Source organism: Orcinus orca, chromosome 3, assembly GCF_937001465.1.
Source record: "Orcinus orca chromosome 3, mOrcOrc1.1, whole genome shotgun sequence".
NCBI classification, from domain to species: Eukaryota; Metazoa; Chordata; class Mammalia; order Artiodactyla; family Delphinidae; genus Orcinus; species Orcinus orca.
In genome coordinates, this window is record NC_064561.1 from 60,365,103 (window position 1) to 60,388,706 (window position 23,604).

General features: G+C 42.8%; 1 protein-coding gene across 3 annotated transcripts in view; it reads left to right on the forward strand.

Moving 5' to 3' along the window:
• The first annotated feature begins 255 nt into the window (after positions 1-255).
• The window catches only part of HTR4 (5-hydroxytryptamine receptor 4), a 322,803-nt gene continuing 299,454 nt past the window's right edge, over positions 256-23,604 (forward strand). For all 3 annotated transcript variants that reach the window (XM_049708053.1, XM_049708054.1, XM_033406830.2), the window contains exon 1: positions 256-675. The gene's annotated coding sequence lies outside the window, so the exon portion shown is untranslated. The remainder of the gene's footprint in view (positions 676-23,604) is intronic.

Consider the following 23,604-nt stretch of genomic DNA (forward strand, 5'->3'; position numbering starts at 1 on the left):
TCTCGTTGTGGAACATGGGCTCTAGGCATGTGGGCTTCAATAGTTGTAGCACGCGGGCTCAGTAGTTGTGGCTCACGGGCTCTAGAGCGCAGGCTCAGTAGTCATGGTGCAAGGGCTTAGTTGCTCCACGGCATGTGGGATATTCCCTGACCAGGGCTTGAACCCGTGTCCCCTGCATTGGCAGGCAGATTCTTAACCATTGTGCCACCAGGGAAGCCCTCAAATGCATTTATTTTTAAAGAAAATTTTGTATTACTGCCATTACCGCAGGAGAAGGTAACCATGAAAACGAAACAATGTTAATAAATTCTAGCTAGATTTTGTTGCCTGCCAAAGTTCTGAGCCTGGGGCCTGCTCTCATTTTATTGAAAAGGAAGATTAGGAAGTGCCGGGGAGATATTAACGGTATTCTAGTAATAAATGGGACTTTCTCCATCTATTTTAAAAGATCGAAATAAAATTGAAAAGCATAAAAATAACTTCAAAGTAGTACACTGTTATTCAATGTAGTGTTACTGAAGTGTTTAAAATAATCTCTTATTACATCTAAAGGTATCTCAGCCCCAGGCTCGGGCTAATGGAACACACTGCTGTGAAGGAAAGAGCCTCGGCTTTGGAGCCAAATGGATCTGGGTTCCAACCCTGATAATGCCCTTAACCAACTGAGCGCTGCAGGTAATATACTTGAGACCTCTGGGCCTCAGAATGTTTGTATGTAAAATGAGGATAAAATCTCTTGGATGACTGTTAAGGAAATAGAAAGAATGTATAAAAAACTGGGTTTGGAAAGGGAGGGAGAAAAACCAAGAGATGAGGCAACAGAAGAAATCAGTCTAAGTTGGATTGGCTGGGGGTTGAGGAGATGAGTCAAAGGAGTGGGGGCCGTTGCCCAGCAGGTGTGAGGAGAGCAGTGGCCTAAGTGTCTGAAGCACAGGAAGGAGTGATGAATTCCGATATAGCCACATCAAGTTGGAGGTTTTGGTTGGACATCAAAATGGAAGTTAAAATATCATAATGTTTAGAAGATAAACAGATTTGGGGTGATGTGTCTGTTGGTGGTTGCCATTACAGTGGAAGCATTCCCTGAATAGCAGTACTCTCAGAGGACACTTTTGATGGTTAAATGAAATAATGCATTTAAGTTACTTAACACAGTGTTTCCAAAAGAAAGTGTTTATCGTTGTCATCATCATCACTGTCATCATTATCGTCATCTTAGACTTTCTAGCACGGCTTCAATTTCACAACACTATATTTGTTTCTCTGAGGGCAGTCCTTTAAGTGAATTAATAAATTTATCCAACATGGAAAAAAAATCCTTTGTATATATCAAACTACTAACAGTGATAACCTTTGGGGTGGATTGTTGGAAGAAGTCTTAGGTTGGATTTTCTAGCAGCAGCTGCTGAGATGAGGGTTTGTGAGCCAGTAATTGTTGAAGGAACAGCTCCCAAGAAAAACCCGTCAGAGAGTGGGAGAAGCAAAGCCAGTGGTGGTTTCAGACAAAAACCCGGGCATGACCTGATTGATCCTTTGAACGGGTGTTCTAGAGCGTCTCTGGAGCCAACTGCTTGGTTTGAAGCCCTGCTTCCTCCAGTTCTTAGCCGTCAAACCCTGAGCAAGTTACTTAATTTCCCTGTGTCTTGACTTCCTCATCTGTAAATTGGGGCTATTGATAATAATATCTCACAACCTCTTGGGGGTGTTCAGAGGAACAAATGAGTTAATATCTGCAAAATGGTTAGAACTGGCCTGACACATAGTAAATGCTGAATTAATTACTGATATTAAACCTAGAGAAGCCATGGAAAGGTCTGCTGGCCATGGAACTGAGGAAACCTCTCACGGGGAAGAGATTGTACATGCAGCCTCTTGGGCTGAAGAGCCCCTAAGCGCTAACTGCCCAGCGCTGGAGCCCAAGAAAAGGAACTGCAGTTGCGGGCCCTGTAGGAAAGTAGGGATGAAACAATTGTAGGGATCAAGAAGTGTCTGCTTGAAGAAAAGAAGCAGAGCTGACAGGGAAACAGTGGGAGAAGGTAAAGCCAACTGTGGCTGGGGAAGATGGGCAAAGGAGGAGAAATGCCTTCCAGGTGCTTGAAAGGGAGCAGGGCTGGCCTCCCTCCAAAGTGGTGCCTTTTGCTGATGCCACAGAGGGAAAGATCTCACTGGCTCAAGGTGAGAAGGTACAGATGCCCCGCTGAGTCTAATCACTGCGGGGTGGTGAAACATGTGCTGGCCTGGAGGAGGAGAGTCCATCCTGGCCCTCACCCCTGTTGTGCAACTGCCCCTCACTGGGCCTCAGTTTCCTCAACTGTAAAATGGGAAAGTTGAATCACATGATCCCTTCATAGTTCGTTGGTGGTTGTTACGGGGTCTGAAAGACAACAGGCATAGGTTTTATTTATTATGTGCATATTCTACATACCAGGAGCTATGTGTAGCACCTTACCTGCAGTCTCTCATCTTTTATCTCATCTCATACAGCACTACGAGGTGGCACAGTTATTCCCATTTCACAGATGAGAAAACTGAGGTTTAAAGAAATTAAGCAGCCTGCCGCAGGTTACACCATAGGTAAAAGGAAGAGGAGAAGGGCTTTAGACCCAGCTCTGTCGGATCAAAAGCCTGCCTCTGAACCACTTAGTCAGGATTCAGACTCAATGAAAGTACTGCGTGTTAAGGCTGCTGAGGTGGAAGCGCCCCAGTTGTCAGGGTCTCGGAGCTAGGTTTCACCACACTGCTGGAGACTGGAGTAGTGGCAGCACTGTCCAGTCACCAGTGGGGAGAGAGGTTGGAATTCGTTGGCCATGAGCCTCTGGGCTTCATCCAGCCTCCTTCCTCTACTCATAGTAGCTCCCTATTCCACCTCCTTTCCTTCTCCCCTCATCTCCTGCATGGTCCCCATCCCCAGCGCACACGTACACACACACACACACACACACACACACACACACACACACACTCACACTCACACTCACACTCACACACACTCATGTTTTGTCAGCTTCCTCCAGGAAGACTTGCTAACTATGAAACCAGGTTAGATGCCTCTGGTATGTGCTGTTGTGTCACACCAAACAGTAGCACTTGCCCTATGTTAGTATTATTCCTCATTTTGCTTTCTAGTACTAATTTATTCATCTTTGTATCCCTAACACCCCAACTCAGGGTCCAGAATACAGAGGGCAGATACTATACGTATATGTGTGCGTGTATACACACACACACACACACACACACAAACACACACACACACATATTTACTTAGATATCCTTAAAGTATGCGGCTGAGGAATGTAAAGAAATGAACAAGGCAGGGCTCTTGGCGTTGAAGAAACTCACAGGCTAGTAGTGGAGGTTAGTACATAAACTTCAGTTCCATATAATGAAGTAAATACTGTGAGCTGGGAACTTGATTTTATGCACAAAAGAGGACTGATTCAGTAACCAATTTCCCCACATAAATACTGGGGAGGAGGCATGGGGAAGACTTCCAAAAGAGAAGGGAGTATTGGATAATAAAGAGTCTTTAGCCAAGAGACTAACAGGATTTTAAAAAAGAAAATAAATTGGCACAGCTGTTTCGAGAGTAATTTGGTAGAATTTATTAAAATGTAAAATGTATATATCCTTTCACCTAGCAATTCTCTTGCTGGAAATTTGTTTCTTTTTTTTTTTTTTTTTTTTTTTTTGCGGTACGCGGGCCTCTCACTGTTGTGGCCTCTCCCGTTGTGGAGCACAGGCTCCGGACGCGCAGGCTCAGCGGCCATGGCTCATGGGCCCAGCTGCTCCGCAGCATGTGGCATCTTCCCAGACCGGGGCATGAACCCGTGTCCCCTGCATTGGCAGGTGGACTCTCAACCACTGCGCCACCAGGAAAGCCCTGGAAATTTGTTTCTTAAATGTCAGATTTTATGTAAAGATACTGTTTCACTTGTGATTAAAACAAAACTAATTGTTCAAAAAGGGGAAATGGTTCAGTAAATTAGAAGAAATATATATTGTGACGTGTAGTTATTAAAAAGAATGAAGTAGACCAAAGCTTGCAGACTCAGGAAGTTGTCCACGCTTTATCACTAAGGTATGAGAGCAAATTATATGCCAGATTGTATGAAATGGTTTCATTTTTGTCATGTTCAAAACATACATATGAGAGTTTTGGGGGGCACCTTAGTTACTACTTCTGGGTCCTGCTGAAAGCTCTGGGGGGACACAGTTAGCTGCCTCCCAAAGATTTACTGTAACACAGTGAAGTTAAGAAGGAAAATTATGATATGACAGGATGTGTGATAAAGGCTGTAAAAGAGGTATAAAAGAGGCCTGCATTCAACAGAGGGCTGGTCTTGTTAGTTATGTGGGCGAAGACAAAGAGAAATTATAAAAAGTTTCATTGACTTGGTGGCCATTGAGCTTGGCTTGAGGATGGATGTGATTTGGGTAGTCAGGGAACAGAAAGAGAATACCACAGAGGAGATATGATGTGAACAGATGTGGAAGTGGGAAACCTTGAATTATGTTTGAGTAACAGTAACTATTGCAGGAGAGCTATAACACCTGATAATGAGGAGAATAACAGTAAGATGTGAGTCACAGTATGTATTTTGAAAGCCCCTGAATGCTGGGATAAGCAGTTGAGGTTTAAGAGAAATTACAGAAGGAGGCAGGCAGGCCATGTAAAGCTAAAATCTGGAAAAAAAAATTGGTGGTAGGATAAATGAGGCTATTTCACAGAAATGTGCCCAGCAGCCGTGTGCCAAAGGAGCAGATGAGGAAAGAAACCAATTTGGCAAGGGGCGTGATATGGCACTGCTCCTGTGGGCCTTGCTGGGTGACAGGTCTTTGTTTCCACATTTGTAAAGCAGAGTGTTACTGCACTCCTACCTGCCCTCAGACTGGTGGTGAGATCAAGTGCACTATGTGCGTGCAATTGTAGGGCTGGATGCCGGCAAAGGGCTGATTTCCTATAGAGGATTGTGATTAATGCTGCGAGAAAATACAGGACAGACCTCACAAGCAGGGAACTCAGGTTGACACAGGGAGAGGGATGTGTGACAAGCTGTGGGAGCATATGGCGTGGTCATCTGGGCACTGAGGGAGGAAAGGAGGGAGTAGATTGCCATACAAAATCCAGAAACAACAGCAAAAATTTTTTTCTCTACCACACTGGCAAAATCGAATGCTTTACAAAAACTCAGGGTTGGAACCAGACTAGGATAGACACTGTTATTGTCTCATTGAAATTTAAAGTGCACATATTCTCTTTCTCAGCAATTGTACTGCTAGGAATCTAGGAATTTCTCTTGGAGATATATGCACACGGATATGCAAAGGATATATACAAAGGATATTCTTTGCAGTGTTGTTTAGCATAATTTAAAAGCTCCCAAACTGGAAATAACCTAAATGTTTGTAAAAGGAAAATGGCTAAATAAATTTATGTATTGACAGTCAGTGGATTATTATGTAAACATAGATGTTTGTAGCAGCTGTATTCATATTTGCCAAACTTGGAAGCAACCAAGATGTCCTTCAGTAGGTGAACAGACAAATAAACTGTGGTACATTTGGACAAAGGAATATTATTCCGCAGTAAAAAGAAATGAGCTATTAATCCATGAAAAGACATGGAGGAAACATAATGCATATTACTAAGTGAAAGAAGCCAGTCTGAAAAGGCTGCATACTGTATGACTCCAACTCTATGACATTCTGGAAAAGGCAAAATTGTGGAGACAGTAAAAAGATCAGTGGTTGCCAGGGGTTAAGGATGAGGGAGGGATGAATAAGCACAGCACAGGATTTTTAGGGCAGTGGAACTACTCCATATGATACTACAGTGGTGGATACATGTCATTCTACATTTGTCAAAATCCTTAGAATGTACATCAAGAGTGAACTCTGAACTATGGAATTTGGGTGATGATGATTTATCAGTGTAGGTTCATCAACTGTTAAAAAATGTAGCACTTTGGTGGGGGAGGCTATGCACGTGTGGGGCAGGGGGCATATGAGAAATCTCTGCTTTCCTCTCAATTTTGCTATGAACCTAAAACTGCTCTAAAAAAATAAAATGTCTTAAAAAAAAAAAAGAAGTAGCTCTGTACCAGCTGATATGAAGCAATATCCAAAATATATCATAAAGTAAAAAAGCTAACTGTACAACAGTGTAACCTGTCCCCATTTGTGTAAACAAAGCATCGTATGTGGCATCTTCCTAACAACATACACATCAATAAGGAGATGTGTAAATTGATTAAACAAATTAGTGTAACCATACAGTGGAATGTGGAATTTTATGCTGCAGTTCAAAAGAATGGGATAGTACATGTGATAGATAAAGCTCTCTAAGATATTAAGTGAAAAGGGTTGAAGCAAAACAGTATGTGTATCACCTTTTTGTATAACATATGTTTCTATTTTCACAAACATATTTTGGAAAGACACTCAGAAGTAATTAACAGTGTTTGATATATAGGGGACCAGGGACTGGGAGATGGGGCTGGTGCGGAAGGCAGGACAGTATAATTTTACTTTTACTTTTTACTCATCTGCTCTGCTTGAATTTTCACTCTGAGTACTATTAAAAAGCATAGTTTAGGGCTTCCCTGGTGGTGCAGTGGTTGAGAGTCCGCCTGCCGATGCAGGGGACACGGGTTCGTGCCCCGGTCTGGGATAGATCCCACATGCTGCGGAGCGGCTAGGCCCGTGAGCCATGGCCGCTAAGCCTGCGCGTCCGGAACCTGTGCTCCGCAACGGGAGAGGCCACAACAGTGAGAGGCCCGAGTACCGCAAAAAAAAAAAAAAAAAAAGAAAAAATAGCATAGTTTAATTTTAAAAAAAAAAGTAATGCACACAGAATTCTAGAAAATACTGTCATGGCCACAAGAGTCTTTTCCTTTGACTACTCCTTTTTGGTGAAGAAATTGAGGTGCAATTTAAACAAAAGTTAGTGAATTCTCTGTAATTATGGAGAGTGAGGGTGGGTTTGGGGAGGGGAGGGGAGTGCGGTAGATAACAGCAAAGAAATCAAAGTAGAAATTATTAGAATTTTTCAGTAACTTCTTTGGAGGGAGAAGAGGAAGGATGTGAGAAACCAGGAGATGAAAATAAAGATGGCAAAAACTTGAGCAAATGCGGAAGCTATAAGAGAGAAGACAGAGCTTGTTAAAGCAGTTTTTGGGGCCTGTTTTCTATTTAGAGTGTACATGAGTGTGTATCTCTGCTGATGCGGCCCTTTTTGACAGTCCAGTGGATTAACAGGGCTGTGAATCATTCCACCTTGGAATTGGAGTGCTCTTGAGGATTGCCTAGCTCAGAAGGGTCCCCACTTCAGCAGAAGGCCCTCAGAGGCAGCCACAGACACAGGGAGGTGGGTGGAGGTCCTGGGTTCCCACTCCAACCAGAGCTGCTCCCCTTGTAGTTGCCTTTTTATATCCTGCCTCTGCATACAATTAGATTTGTGCAAATCTTCCATCGCTAAAAAGATACCCATTAAAAAGATATTCCAACCCTCTCACAGTAGGAATGGGGAAACTGAGATCCATAATGAGGAAGAAAGTTGAGAAATGTCGCAAAGATAGTTGGAGGGATGTGTCAGAAGCCAGGGCTTCTGACTCTCAATCTTTCTTATGGCTTTTTATTCTTATGTTTTAGTTGAGACTGAACAGAAGAGGAACAGGCCTGCAGGCAAGCTTAAATTTCAGTGGCTTAAGTTGTAAAGGAATGTTCCTAGGGAAAAAATACTAGACTCACAAAGACCAAAAAGGAGGAAAAACAAATCAGATTGACAGAATGACAGAGGAGAGTAGACAAAGGAGGAAAGTTAAGCCTAAATATGTTTGAGGATGAAATGGACCATAAAGTGGAAACTTACAGAACTGGACAGCAGGGATTAAAATATATATTAGCTGGTGCAACCAACAAATATGTTTTGATTACCCACTATGGGCCAGACACTGTTTATACCCGTTACAGTGATGAATAAATGAGCTGCAATTCCTGTCCTCAGTGGATTTGCTGTCTAGTGTACAGTTTGGCAGTTTGCACAAAACAGGACCATGGATTCATTTATACAAGCTCTCATTTGACATACTCTCGTGACGTACTAATTATTTGCAAAGAGCTGCACAGCCTGCTGTGCTGTTTGGCATAAAAACGATGTTGGCCTCAGCCTTTGTAAAGCCCCTAGTCAAGAATGAAACTAGCCTTCAAGGGCAGCTGTTGAGGGGGAGAGACGTAAGGCATTGCTTACTGGTTATGGTTACAGGAAAGTGGAGGAGAGGCTGGGTAAACAGAGCAGCCAGGGGAGCAAAGCGGAGTGTTGCTAAGAGGAAAGGGAAGGAGGGACAACAGAGGCTCCTGCCTGACAGTGGAGCTGACATGCTGTGATGTACTAAGTGGGTGAAGGAGCCAGTTGGTGACCACCCAGCTCAGAGGATGCAGTATAGACTCTCAGACCCTTAGAATCCTAGAGCCACCCATCTCTCTCTGCGTAGTGGAGGAACCTGAGGCCCGCAGGTGGGAAGGAGCTTGCTCTGTCACACAGCAAGTCGGAGGCCGTGCTGGTAGCAGAACCCAGGAGTTTTCTTATTGCTCCATCCTTCCCTACTAAAAGAATATCACAGAGCTTAAATGCAGTGTATTTTGGAGTCACATAGACCGGGGTCTGCATCCTAGTTCTTCCACTTGTTGCTGGCTTTGTGATCTTAATAACTTTCTTTCTTAGCCTCTATTCCTTCATCTGTACGGTGGTACTGTGGTGGCTTATCTCCAAAACAGTCATCATTGACTCCTTCCCTCCCGTATGCACATGCCATTGCCCCATCAAAAGATGGGCTTTATTCTTCCACCCCCTTGAATCTGGTCTGACTATGACTGCTGTGACCAATGGATACAACAGAAGTGACACTGTGGCATTTTGGGTGCTAGTTTTTATGAAGACTGGCAACCTCTGCCTATCTACCTGAATAACTTGCTCTGGAGGAAGACCTCTGCTATATAACTACCCAGAGACCTCATGTGAAGAGGCAGCACAAACTAGCCATGAGGTGGAGAAGCCCCTTGGAAAGAGATGCCCCCTGCTCTTCCAGCCACTCTAAATAGCTCAGCCCCAGCCACCATCTGGCTGAAAATGCACGATGAGTCCCAAGCAAAATCCACCCAGCTGAGCCCCTTTCACAATCAAGAGACAGGATAATGAAATGATTGTTGTTAAAGCCACTGAGTTTGGCAGGTGTTTGTTACACAGCAGTGGTAAAGGGAGCATGTACCTTCTGAGGCTATTGTGTAGACTCATGAGACAGTTATTTAGAACAGGGCCTGGGACATGTGAAACTGAATAAATGATAGCTCTTTATTTTAACTAAAAGCAAATAACAAATCCTAAACACTCCCATCAGTCTCTTATGGAAAGTGTGTCTGTGGCACCCCTAATGGATGCATTTGCAGACTGCACAGAACAAGCCTCATGAGGATAGCCTCCCAAGTCCCTCATGGGGTGCTCCCACCACACTGGCCTTCTCAGTCCTTCCTGTGAGTCAGGTATTTGCACATGCTGTTCCTGATGCCTAAAAGCCTTTCCTTCCCCCTGTTTACATCATTAGTGCTCACTCATCTCTTAGCTCTCAGATGAATCATCATTTCCTATGGAAGTATAGGTCCCCACCTCTGGGACACACCCTCAGAGCACTATACCCCTCTCCTTCCCATCACTTATCTCAGTTTTGCACCTTTGCATTTGTTTTTGAGATTATTTTATCTGTATCTTTCCAGAAGACTCCCTCGGGGTAAGTACAACATCAGTTTTATTTGCTTTTGCTTATCACTATCGCCCCAAAACCCAGCACCAGCTGGAACCCTGCCACATGTAGATGCTCAATAAATATTTTTGCCAGCAAGCCAGCCAACTCCTGTTTCCTTTGTGCCTTTTCTTCAGGCTAAGCATCCCCAGTCCCTTCAAGGTATAGGACTTGGTTCTGACTTTATTCCTCCTCTCTTCTCTTGACCTCTGGTCCAGATTACTGAGCCCACATGCCCTTCCCTCCCTGCTACTTTCTTGGCTCTGACCTCAAACCGTGTAATGGGTGGCTTGTTTAGTCTTTTTGCTATTTTGGGAGGAGGGCTCTCTAATGCTAAGTGGTTCCTCCTCTCCAGTTGTCTGTTATCAAACAAGGTACTTCCTTTCTCAAACTTGAACAGTGGGTCCCCAGGGCTTTAGGCAAAGCTGTGACATTGGTACCCGTCTTGGGCACCTGGCCCCTCCCTACATCATCAGTTCTCCCATCACTCCCCCCCCACCGCCGCTTCCCTCTCCACTGCCCCAGTTAAGGCACCAATCATTCCTCACCTGGAATATTATCTTTCCGCTACCTCTAGTTTCTTCCCACTTCAAACTCTCCTTCATACTAGGTGCCTCAGAAATTTTCTCAGGAATTTTCTGCTCCTGTTACTTCCCTGCCTAAGACCTTCAATGAACACGCCCCTACCCTCTTTGCCTTTAGCAGAGGTTGCATATTGATAGCCATAGGCCACATTTGGCCTACAGATGTCTTCGGTTTGGCTTAGAGAGAGTTAAAACATTAATCAGGCACTAACATTTAAAAATTGGGGACTTTCACATATTTATATGCTCAGCTCGTCTTAGAAATATAAGCGATCCAGCCACACTGGAAATATGGAAGAATGAGTTGGGGCTAAGTAGCCCTTGGAGCACATGGTCTTGAGTTTGCCACAGCCTACACCACTCGCCAGCAGTCCTCACCTTTCAGGCCAGCGTTCAGCTGCCATTTACATTGAACTTGCAGTGGTGCGTCTCAGGTGTTTCACTTGATATCCCACCTTCCTGTTTTCTGTAGGCCCTTGCGTTGCCACCTGGTCCTGGCTTATAAGAATTCTCAATTTCTGAATCTGTTAAGAAGTAGAAAAGAAGGAAAAGAATAAAGAACATTGTCGCCAGTCAGACCCTAGTAGTCCAGTAGCATTTGTAATTCACAGAGGAATCTTAATTTTGTGTATGTGGCGGTGAAATTGTAGTTAATTTTTATTTTCTTCTCTGTGCTTTCCTATAGTTAGCAAATTTTCTGCACTAAACATGCATCGTTTTTTGCAAAGCTAGAATTAAGTAGGGGATATACCTACAGAATTTCAGCTATGTCTATAAAATCTAGAGTACTTAGCTCTGCTTTATATCGTTATACTATTGGCTTTGTTATCTAAGTAGATCACTTCTTATCACATGATACTTTTTAGTCCATAAATTAAACTAAATTTAAATCGCCTTTTACTTCTTACAGTTTTACTTTTTTTGGGTAATTGTTTTATTGAAGTAAAAAGCATACATGTAAGTGTAAAAATCTTAAGCATATACTTAGTACATTTTTATAAATGCACTTTAATGCTTCATTTATTTTATTTTATTAAATGACTACACTTTTGTAAACAGCACCCAGAATGAGTAGGCACTTCCACACATATTAGCTCATTTGATCCTTATGATCTTGAGATGCAGGCAGAATTGCAGGCGAGGAAAATAAGGCTCATAGGAGGCAAAAATAAATACCTTGCTTTAGGTCTCCTGCCTGTCATGTCGTTGTGCTGAGACTTGAACTGAGTCTTCTACAGCATGGTTGGACTCCCAACAAGGCCACAGGGGGCAGAGAGCAAGGCCAGGCCAAGGGGACTGGAGAAAATATTGTTGCTGTGCATCAGACACACAGTAGATTTAGGCCCTGTGTGCACACAAAACATTTTTTCTTTTCACTTGCCTCCTCCCACTTGCTCCTGCCTCCCCTGACCCCCCACCCTCTGCAATTCAGTTATTTGGTCACTTAACTAAATGTGAAACATTACCCTTAATGGCTATTTTGGGATTGGTTTGTCTGAGACAGTCACCATATTGGAGAAATGCAGCCCTAGCTTCCTTCCTCTGCCTTCTTTGGAGCATGTAAACAGTAGCTGCAGAATGGGAAGAAGGAAATGTCTTATTTATATGATGGCTAAAGCCTGAGATTGGATCCTCTAGAGTGACATCATCATTCAGAAATCCCTAGCAACTCCCTGGTGCTTCTGCAGTCAAATCCCTGCTCATACATAGAAAGGCCCTAAGAAATCATCTAGTTCTTCTCCCCTGCCACGGATGGGGAAATTGAAGCTCAGAGGAGGGAAGCTCCTTGCCCAAGGACATAGTCAACCTGTGACAGAGCCACGGTTTGAAACCCACTGGCAGGAATCTTTCATAATTATGTGAAATATATATACCTTTGTATCAGATTCTTAGTTTGTGCTAGTTATGTGTCCATTGCCTCTCAGCTTGTATCCCACCTTCCTATCCCTGCTCTGTGATTCTGGAGTTGGGAGTCTGCAAACTATTGTACATTGCCTAGACTTCCATGCTGGGTATCTTGAGGTTTCCCTCTGACAGTAGAGGACAGACATGGCTCCAGCTCCAGCAACCTTCAGCACACCCTGTATCACCTATGGTGTTCTCCAAATCGGAGGTCTAAGCTACAGCCATGTGGTTTCTGCCTGTCTGAGATCTAAGCTTCAGCCATACCTGACACCCTCCTCTAACTCTTAGTTTTTGGTAACATTTCCATTTCCCTTCTATTCCCTCAGTCCTAGGAGTGGGAGCTGCTTCCTGTAGTCACTCATACCTGGATTTTCTCAGCATTCTCTGTTTGCCTTCCCTTTCTTCCAACAACTGTGTAACTTTTATTGGAAATAACTAGCACGGATACTGATCTTCAAACTAAACTCCAACTGATACTCTGCTTAACAAAATTTTGCTTTCTAATTTTTTTCTAAAAATTTTGCTTTCTACTTTTTTCTCCCTCTAACCATCCATAGAAACAAAATAGGTGATGCCAGAATCTGGAAAGAGATGTTAGCATTCATTAATTCAACAAATGTTTACTTAGAATCCATCTGGGTTCTGAGACATAATTTTAGGGAATCTTTGTTGAAAAGATATTTGAAGTCTTGTGGGGAGACAAGCAGTAAACAGGCAAGTATGGTGCCAAGTGATAAGCGTCGTGGGAGGTGTAAGCACAGGGACACTAGAAGATATGAAAAAGGCTCTAATCTAATTGGTGGGTTTGCAAAATGTTAGGGAGGAATTATCCTAGAAAGCAATATCTAACTGAAACTTGAGGGATGAGTAAGAGTTTGCCAAACAAATTGGTGACTGTGTTAGTTTGTTGGAAGAGATATTATGGGCAAAAATGGTAAGAGAACACGTCAGGGCCTGTTATCGGTTGAGTTATATCTCTCCAAAATTTGTATGTCGAAGTTCCAACTCCCAGTATCTCACAATGTGACCTCATTTGGAAATAGAGTTGTTGTAGTGTGAGGTCATACTGGAGTAAGGTGGATCCCTACAATATGACTGGTGTCCTTATAAAAAGGGAGAAATTTGGAGACACAGGAAAAATGCCATGTGAAGATGAGCGCAGAGATTGAGGTGATGTATCTGTAAGCCAAGGAATGACAAAGATTCCCAGAAAACCACCAGAAGCTAGGAGAGAGGCCTGGAACAGATTCTCCCTCCAAGCTCTCAGAAGAAACCAACCTTGCCAACACCTTGATCTTGGATTTCTAGCCTCCGGAACTGTGAGCCAATGAATTTCTGTTGCTTAAGCTACTGAGGCCACGATGCTTTGTTACGGCAACCCTTTCAAACTAATATAGGTTCTAATCATGAAGAGTATTATAAGCCTTGTTAGTAATACTGTATATTTAATGAGCACTTACACATCATGCTCTGTTCTAAGGGCTTTATAGGAATTAACTCATTTAATCTTCATGACAACTCTAAGAGGTAGGTACTATTATTATCTCATTTTGACAAATAAGGAGAATGAGTACCAAGAGTTCAAGTGACTTGGTGAAGATTACACAGTTAATAAGTGATATTATGAGGCTGGGCTTTGAATCCAGGCTGAGAAGGAACATCTAATCCACTATGTAATACCACCACCCTGTGAAAAGTTAGATTTTTACCTGGAGAGCAATGGCTATCATTAGAGATTTTTTAAGTCGGATTTATTGAGATGTAGTTTACACACTGTAAAATTTACTCTTTTTAGGTGTGTGGTTCTATGGATTTTGACAAATGCATAGCATTTTGCAACCACCACCATTATGAGCTATGTAGTCACCGTTGTTGGGGGGTTTTCAGGAGAACAGTGACATGATAAAATTTTTGTTTTAGAAATATAACCCTGGCTACAGTATAGAGAATGAATTGGAAGGGGGTGAGCATGGAGACAGAGATAAGAGATGGTGGTGGCCCGGATGTGAGCAATGGTGGTAAACATGGAGAGAAGTGAACGGGTATTAGAGATCTGGAAGAGGTAGAATCCATGGACCTTAGAAATAATTTCTTGGGTCAAATACAATCTGAATGACCCCAGATCATCTGCGATCTTTCAGTAAAGACATTTTTTAACCAAGTTATCTGATACACCAGCAATAATGTCTATTCACCTATTGTTGCTCCTTTTCTGTAACCTACTCTGGCCAGGAGTCTCTCAGTTAGGCTTAGAACAATTAGTATTTACAATGAAACCTGAGCAAATTATATAATTTGAGGCTACTAACTTATACTAAAATTACACCATGAAATTGGATTCATGATGGAAGGTTTATTGACAAAGGGGGAACAGGCTTAAACCAAGCTCCCACATGCATCTAATTTAAATTTGAGGCAATTTCAATAGTTATTTAACAGCTGTGGGCCTTCTTGGGTATTAATGCCTATAGTTCCAATTCCTTGTAGCCTGTGTATACTCATTTCTTACTCCTTCCTTCTCATCATTCTGTTCTTTGCTCAAAACTCCCCTCCCCAGAGTGCCTTCACTGACCACTTCATATAAAACAGCCACCACCCTGCATCTGTCACTTTCAATCTCTGACCTTATTTTATTTTCTTCATGGGCTAATCTTTTTCTGAAATTTTCAACCTGTTTATTCTGTATTCCTCACCCCTGCAACACACCTAAAATACAAAATCCATGAATACAGGCACTTTGTTTATATTGGTTATTATCATATTCTCAGTGTCTGGAATGGTGCCTGGCACATAATGGGCACACAGTAAATATTTGTGGAATTAATGAATAAAGCTATAGCTGACGAAGGAACATCCTCAACATCCAGTCATTTGGATTTGCAGATGAGGAAACTAAGGCCTAGGGAGGGACAGAAATTTGCTTGAGCTTCCAAGCAGGTTGGCTGGGCCCCAGATGTTCCCTAAGTTCCCTGGTTCCTGGCCAAGACCTCTTTTGACTGCTTTATATGGCCTCGCAAACCTGTCCAGTCCCAGCACAGCAGAGTGGGTTAAGAACATGGACCTCAAAAACCAGACCTTGGTTTAAATCTAAACTCTACCATGTGCAGAGGTGTTGCTTTACATCTCTGGCTCTGTCTGACTCACCTGTAAGTCAGGGATAAAATAAAACCTACCTAGTAGCATTGCTGTGAACCTTAAATTGATAATTCAGTCAAAGTACTTTGAGCAGGGGGCCTGGCACAAAATAAATTGCCCATAAATATTGGATATTGCTGTTCTTTCATGAGAACCACCAGTGGGCATTATATCTTCCTAACTTCTAGTGGCTGAAATCATTACTTTTTTTTAACATCTTTATTGGAGTATAATTGCTTTACACTGTTGTGTTAGTTTCTGCTGTATAACAAAGTGAATCAACTATATGCATACATATATCCCCATGTCCCCTCCCTCTTGTGTCTCCCTTCCACCTCCCTTATGCCATCCCTCTAGGTGGTCGCAAAGCACCAAGCTGATCTCCCTGTGCTATGCAGCTGCTTCCCACTAGCTATCTGTTTTACGTTTGGTAGTGTATATATGTCAATGTTACTCTCTCACTTCATCTCAGCTTACCCTTCACCCTCCCCGTGTCCTCAAGTCCATTCTGTACATCTGTGTCTTTATTCTTGTCCTGCCCCTACGTTCATCAGAACCATTTTTTTTTTTTTAGATTCCATATGTATGTGTTAGCATACGGTATTTGTCTTTCTCTTTCTGACTTACTTTGTATGACAGACTCTAGGTCCATACACCTCACTACAAATAACTCAATTTTGTTTCTTTTTATGGCTGAGTTATATTCCATTGTATAAATGTGCCACATCTTCCTTATCCATTCATCTGTTGATGGGCACTTAGGTTGCTTCCATGTCCTGGCTATTGTAAATAGTGCTGCAACGAACATTGTGCTACATGACTCTTCTTGAATTATGGTTTTCTTGGGGTATATGCCCAGTAGTGGGATTGCTGGGTCATATGGCAATTCAATTTTTAGTTTTTTAAGGAACCTCCGTACTGTTCTCCATAGTGGCTGTATCAATTTACATTCCCACCAGCAGTGCAAGAGGGTTCCCCTTTCTCCACACCCTCTCCAGCATTTATTGTTTGTAGATTTTTTGATGATAGCCATTCTGACCAGGGTGAGGTGATACCTCATTGTAGTTTTGATTTGCATTTCTCTAATGATTAGTGGTGTTGAGCATCCTTTCAGGTGTTTGTTGGCAATCTGTACATCTTCTTTGGAGAAATGTCTATTTAGGTCTTCTGCCCATTTTTTGACTCAGTTTGTGTTTTTGATATTGAGCTGCATGAGCTGCTTATATATTTTGGAGATTAATCCTTTGTCAGTTACTTCATTTGCAATATAGTCTCCCATTCTGAGGGTCGTCTTTTCATCTTTTTTATGGTTTCCTTTGCTGTGCAAAAGCTTTGAAGTTTCATTAGGTCCCATTTGTGTATTTTTGTTTTTATTTCCATTTCTTCTGGAGGTGGGTCAAAAAGGATCTTGCAGTGATTTACGTCAACGAGTGTTCTTCCTGTGTTTTCCTCTGAGAGTTTTATAGTGTCTGGTCTTACATTTTGGTCTTTAATCCATTTTGAGTTTATTTTTGTGTGTGCTGTTAGGGTGTGTTCTACTTTCATTCTTTTACATGTAGCTGTCCAGTTTTCCCAGCACCACTTATAGAGGAGGCTGTCTTTTCTCCATTGTATATTCTTGCCTCCTTTATCAAAGATAAGGTGGCCATATGTGTGTGTGGGTTTATCTCTGGGCTTTCTATCCTGTTCCATTGATCTATATTTCTGTTTTTGTGCCAGTACCATACTGTCTTGATTATTGTAGCTTTGTAGTATAGTCTGAAGTCAGGGAGCCTGATTCCTCCAGCTCCATTTTTCGTTCTCAAGATTGCTTTGGCTGTTCGGGGTCTTTTGTGTTTCCATACAAATTGCAAAATTTTTTGTTCTAGTTCTGTGAAAAATGCCAGTGGTAGTTTGATAGGGATTGCATTGAATCTGTAGATTGCTTTGGGTAGTAGAGTCATTTTCACAATGTTGATTCTTCCAATCCAAGAACATGGTATATCTCTCCATCTATTTGTATCATCTTTAAGTTCTTTCATCAGTGTCTTATAATTTTCTGCATACAGGTCTTTTGTTTCCTTAGGTTTATTCCTAGATATTTTATTCTTTTTGTTGCAGTGGTAAATGGGAGTGTTTTCTTAATTTCACTTTCAAATTTTTCATCATTAGTGTATAGTAATGCCAGAGATTTCTGTGCATTAATTTTGTATCCTGCTACTTTCCCAAATTCATTGACTAGCTCTAGTAGTTTTCTGGTAGCATCTTTAGCATTCTCTATGTATAGTATCATGTCATCTGCAAACAGTGACAGCTTTACTTCTTCTTTTCCGATTTGGATTCCTTTTATTTCCTTTTCTTCTCTGATTGCTGTGGCAAAAACTTCCAAAACTATGTTGAATAAGAGTGGTGAGAGTGGGCAACCTTGTCTTATTCCTGATCTTAGTGGAAATGGTTTCAGTTTTTCACCATTGAGGACAATGTTGGCTGTGGGTTTGTCATATATGGCCTTTATTATGTTGAGGAAAGTTTCCTCTATGCCTACTTTCTGCAGGGTTTTTATTGTAAAGGGGTGTTGAATTTTGTCAAAAGCTTTCTCTGCATCTATTGAGATGATCATATGGTTTTTTACCTTCAATTTGTTAATATGGTGTATCACAGTGATTGATTTGCGTATATTGAAGAATCCTTGCAATCCTGGGATAAACCCCACTTGATCATGGTGTATGATCCTTTTAATGTGCTGTTGGATTCTGTTTGCTAGTATTTTGTTGAGGATTTTTGCATCTGTGTTCATCAGTGATATTGGCCTGCAGTTTTCTTTTTTTGTGACATTTTTGGTTTTGGTATCAGGATGATGGTGGCCTTGTAGAATGAGTGTGGGAGTGTTCCTCCCTCTGCTATATTTTGGAAGAGTTTGAGAAGGATAGGTGTTAGCTCTTCTCTAAATGTTGGATAGAATTTGCCCGTGAAGCCATCTGGTCCTGGGCTTTCGTTTGTTGGAATATTTTTAATCACAGTTTCAATTTCAGTGCTTGTGATTGGTCTGTTCATATTTTCTATTTCTTCCTGATTCATCTTGGCAGGTTGTGCATTTCTAAGAATTTGTCCATTTCTTCCAGGTTGTCCATTTTATTGGCATAGAATTGCTTGTAGTAATCTCTCATGAGCTTTTCTATTTCTGCAGTGTCAGTTGTTACTTCTCCTTTTTCATTTCTAATTCTATTGATTTGAGTCTTCTCCCATTTTTTCTTGATGAGTCTGGCTAATGGTTTATCAATTTTGTTTATCTTCTCAAAGAACCAACTTTTAGTTTTATTGATCTTTGCTATCGTTTCCTTCATTTCTTTTTCATTTATTTCTGATCTGATCTTTATGATTTCTTTCCGTCTGCTAACTTTGGTTTTTTTTTGTTCTTCTTTCTCTAATTGCTTTAGGTGCAAGGTTAGGTTGTTTAACCGAGATGTTTCTTGTTTCTTAAGGTAGGATTGTATTCCTATAAACTTCCCTCTTAGAACTGCTTTTGCTGCATCCCATAGGTTTTGGGTCATCGTGTCTCCATTGTCATTTGTTTCTAGGTGTTTTTTGATTTTCTCTTTGATTTCTTCAGTGATCACTTCGTTATTAAGTAGTGTATTGTTTAGCCTCCATGTGTTTGTATTTTTTACAGATCTTTTCCTGTAATTCATATCTTGTCTCATAGCGTTGTGGTCAGAAGAGACACTTGATACAATTTCAATTTTCTTAAATTTACCAAGGCTTGATTTGTGGACCCAAGATACGATCTATCCTGGAGAATGTTCCATGAGAACTTGAGAAAAATGTGTATTCTGTTGTCTTTGGATGGAATGTCCTATAAATATCAATTAAGTCCATCTTGTTTAATGTATCATTTAAAGCTTGTGTTTCCTTATTTATTTTCATTTTGGATGATCTGTCCATTGGTGAAAGTGGGGTATTAAAGTCCTCTACTATGAATGTGTTACTGTCGATTTCCCCTTTTATGGTTGTTAGTATTTGCCTTATGCATTGAGGTGCTCCTATGTTGGCTGCATAAAGATTTACAACTGTTATATCTTCTTCTTGGATCGATCCCTTGATCATTATGTAGTGTCCTTCTTTGTCTCTTGTAATAGTCTTTATTTTAACATCTATTTTGTCTGATATGAGAATTGCTACTCCAGCTTTCTTTTGATTTCCATTTGCATGGAATATCTTTTTCCATCCCCTAACTTTCAGTCTGAATGTGTCCCTAGGTCTGAAGTGGGTCTCTTGTAGACAGCATATATATGGGTCTTGTTTTTGTATCCATTCAGCCAGTCTGTGTCTTTTGGTGGGAGCATTTAATCCATTTACATTTAAGGTAATTATTGATATGTATGTTCCTATTCCCATTTTCTTAATTGTTTTGGGTTTGTTATTGTAGGTCTTTTCCTTCTCTTGTGTTTCTTGCCTAGAGAAGTTCCTTTAGCATTTGTTGTAAAGCTGGTTTGGTGGTACTGAACTCTCTCAGCTTTTGCTTGTCTGTGAAGGTTTTAATTTCTCCATCATATCTGAATGAGATCCTTGCTGGGTAGAGTAATCTTGGTTGTAGGTTTTTCTCCTTCATCACTTTAACTATGTCCTGCCACTCCCTTCTGGCTTGCAGAGTTTCTGCTGAAAGATCATCTGTTAACCTTATGGGCATTCCCTTGTGTGTTATTTGTTGTTTTTCCCTTGCTGCTTTTAATATGTTTTCTTTTCTTTTTTTTTTTTTTTTTGCGGTGCGTGGGCCTCTCACTGTTGTGGCCTCTCCCATTGTGGAGCACAGGCTCCAGATGCGTAGGCCCAGCGGCCATGGCTCACGGGCCTAGCCGCTCTGCAGCATGTGGAATCTTCCCAGACCGGGGCACGGACCCGTGTCCCCTGCATCGGCAGGCAGACTCTCAACCACTGCGCCACCAGGGAAGCCGCTAATATGTTTTCTTTGTATTTTATTTTTGATAGTTTGATTAATATGTGTCTTGGCGTGTTTCTCCTTGGATTTATCCTGTATGGGACTCTGTGCTTCCTGGACTTGATTAACTATTTCCTTTCCCATATTAGGGAAGTTTTCGACTATAATCTCTTCAGATATTTTCTTAGTCCCTTTCTTGTTCTATTCTTCTTCTGGGACCCCTATAATTCGAATGTTGGTGCGTTTAATGTTGTCCCAGAGGTCTCTGAGACTGTCCTCAGTGCTTTTCATTCTTTTCGCTTTATTCTGCTCTGCAGTAGTTATTTCCACTATTTTATCTTCCAGGTCACTTATCCGTTCTTCTGCCTCAGTTATTCTGCTATTGATCCCTTCTAGAGTATTTTTAATTTCATTTATTGTGTTGTTCATCATTGCTTGTTTCACCTTTAGTTCTTCTAGGTCCTTGTTAAATGTTTCTTGCATTTTCTGTATTCTATTTCCAAGATTTTGGATCATCTTTACTATCATTATTCTGAATTTTTTCTCAGGTAGACTGCGTATTTCCTCTTCATTTGTTAGGTCTGGTAGGTTTTTTTTTTTTTTTTTTTTTTTTTTTTTGCGGTATGTGGGCCTCTCACTGTTGTGGCCTCTCCCGTTGCGGAGCACAGGCTCCGGACGCGCAGGCTCAGCAGCCATGGCTCACGGGCCCAGCCGCTCCGCGGCATGTGGGATCTTCCCAGACCAGGGCACGAACCCGCGTCCCCTGCATCGGCAGGCGGACTCTCAACCACTGCGCCACCAGGGAAGCCCAGGTCTGGTAGGTTTTTATCTTGCTCCTTCATCTGCTGTGTTTTTTTTTGTCTTCTCATTTTGTTTATCTTACTGTGTTTGGGGTCTCCTTTTTGCAGGCTGCAGGTTCGTAGTTCCCGTTGTTTTTGGTGTCTGTCCCCAGTGGCTAAAGTTGGTTCAGTGGGTTGTGTAGGCTTCCTGGTGGAGGGGACTAGTGTCTGTGTTCTGTTGGATGAGGCTGGATCTTGTCTTTCTGGTGAGCAGGTCCACGTGTGGTGGTGTGTTTTGGGGTGTCTGTGGCCTTATTATGATTTTAGGCAGCCTGTGTGCTAATGGGTAAGGTTGTGTTCCTGTCTTGCTAGTTGTTTGGCACAGGGTGTCCAGCACTGTAGCTTGCTGGTCGTTGAGTGAAGCTGGGTGTTGGTGTTGAGATGGAGATCTCTGGGAGATTTTCACCGTTTGATATTACGTGGAGCTGGGAGGTCTCTTGTGGACCAGTGTCCTGAAGTTGGGTCTCCCACCTCAGAGGCACAGCACTGACTCCTGGCTGGAGCTCCAAGAGCCTTTCATCCACACGGCTCAGAATAAAAGGGAGAGAAGGAAGGAAGGAAGGAAGGAAGGAAGGAAGGGAGGGAGGGAGGGAAGAAGGGAGGGAGGGAGGGAGGGAGGGAGGGAGGGAGGGAAGGGATAGAGAGAGGGAGGGAGGAAGGAAGGAAGAAAAGAGGATAAAATAAAGTAAAATGAAATAAAATAAATTTATTAAAATAAATAATAATTATTAAGAAAAGAATTTTTTAAAAGAAAACAAACAAAAAATGGATGGACATAACCCTGGGACAAATGGTGAAAGCAAAGCTATACAGACAAAATCTCACACAGAAGCATACACATAGACTCTCACAAAAAGAGGAAAATGGGAAAAAATAATATATCTTGCTCTCAAAGTCCACCTCCTCAATTTGGGATGATTTGTTATCTATTCTGGTATTCCACCGATGCAGGGTACATCAAGTTGATTGTGGAGATTTAATCCGCTGCTCCTGAGGCTGCTGGGAGAAATTTCCCTTTCTCTTCTTTGTTCGCACAGGTCCCGGGGTTGAGGTTTGGATTTGGCCCTGCCTCTGCGTGTAGGTCGCCTGAGCGCGTCTGTTCTTCGCTCAGACAGGACGGGGTTAAAGGAACCGCTGATTTGGGGGCTCTGGCTCACTCAGGCCAAGGGGAGGGAGGGGCACGGAGTGTGGGCCGAGCCTGCGGCGGCAGAGGTCAGCGTGATGTTGCAGCAGCCTGAGGCGCGCCATGCGTTCTCCTGGGGAAGTTGTCCCTGGATCCCAGGACCCTGGCAGTGGCGGGCTGCACAGGTTCCTGGGAGGGGAGGTGTGGATAGTGACCTGTGCTCGCACACAGGCTTCTTGGTAGCGGCAGCAGCGGCCTTAGCGTCTCATGCCCGTCTCTGGGGACCGCATTGATAGCCGCGGCTCGCGCCCGTCTCTGGAGCTCCTTTAAGCAGCGCTCTTAATCCCCTGTCCTCGCGCACCAGGAAACAAAGAGGGAAGAAAAAGTCTCTTGCCTCTTCGGCAGGTCCAGACTTTTTCCCGGACTCCCTCCTGGCCAGCCGTGGTGCACTAAGCCCTTAAGGCTGTGTTCAGGCCGCCAGTCCTCTCCCTGTGATCCGACCGAAGCCTGAGCCTCAGCTCCCAGCCCCCACCCGCCCTGGCGGGTGAGCAGACAAGCCTCTCGGCCTGGTGAGTGCCAGTCGGCCCTGATCCTCTGTGCGGGAATCTCTCCGCTTTGCCCTCCGCACTCCTGTTGCTGTGCTCTCCTCCGCGGCTCCGAAGCTTCCCCGCTCCGCCACCCACAGTCTCCGCCCTCGAAGGGGCTTCCTAGTGTGTGGAAACCTTTCCTCCTTCACAGCTCCCTCCCACTGGTGCCCGTCCCGTTCCTATTCTTTTGTCTCTGTTTATTCTTTTTTCTTTTGCCCTACCCAGGTATGTGGGGGAGTTTCTTGCCTTTTGGGAGGTCTGAGGTCTTCTGCGGGCATTCAGTGGGTGTTCTGTAGGAGTTGTTTCACCTGTAGATGTATTTCTGATGTATCTCGACCGCGACGACATGGTCTTGAAGCACTTCACCCGGTTCTTCCTGCGCTGCTCCCACGAGCACAGCCGGTGGGCCCAGGGCCTGATACGCCTGCAGAACTAGCGCGGGAGCTGCCTCAACTTCTAAGACATCAGGAGCCAGTCAGTGACGAGTGGAAGAGCGGCCTCAAGGCCATGAAGTGTGCCTTGTTCCTGGAGAAGCGCGTGACCCGGAGCCTGCTCCACCTGCCTCTATGTCTTTTAATTGAAACTTTTTCAAGTATTTTCAAGAATATGAAGTTTTATAAGATTGTCTTTTAAAATTTTTTAGATAGAAGTCTTCACGTAGGATTAAAAACTTGCAATTATGGAGAAACATAAAGCGTTAACAGGAGCAGGTGTCTTCA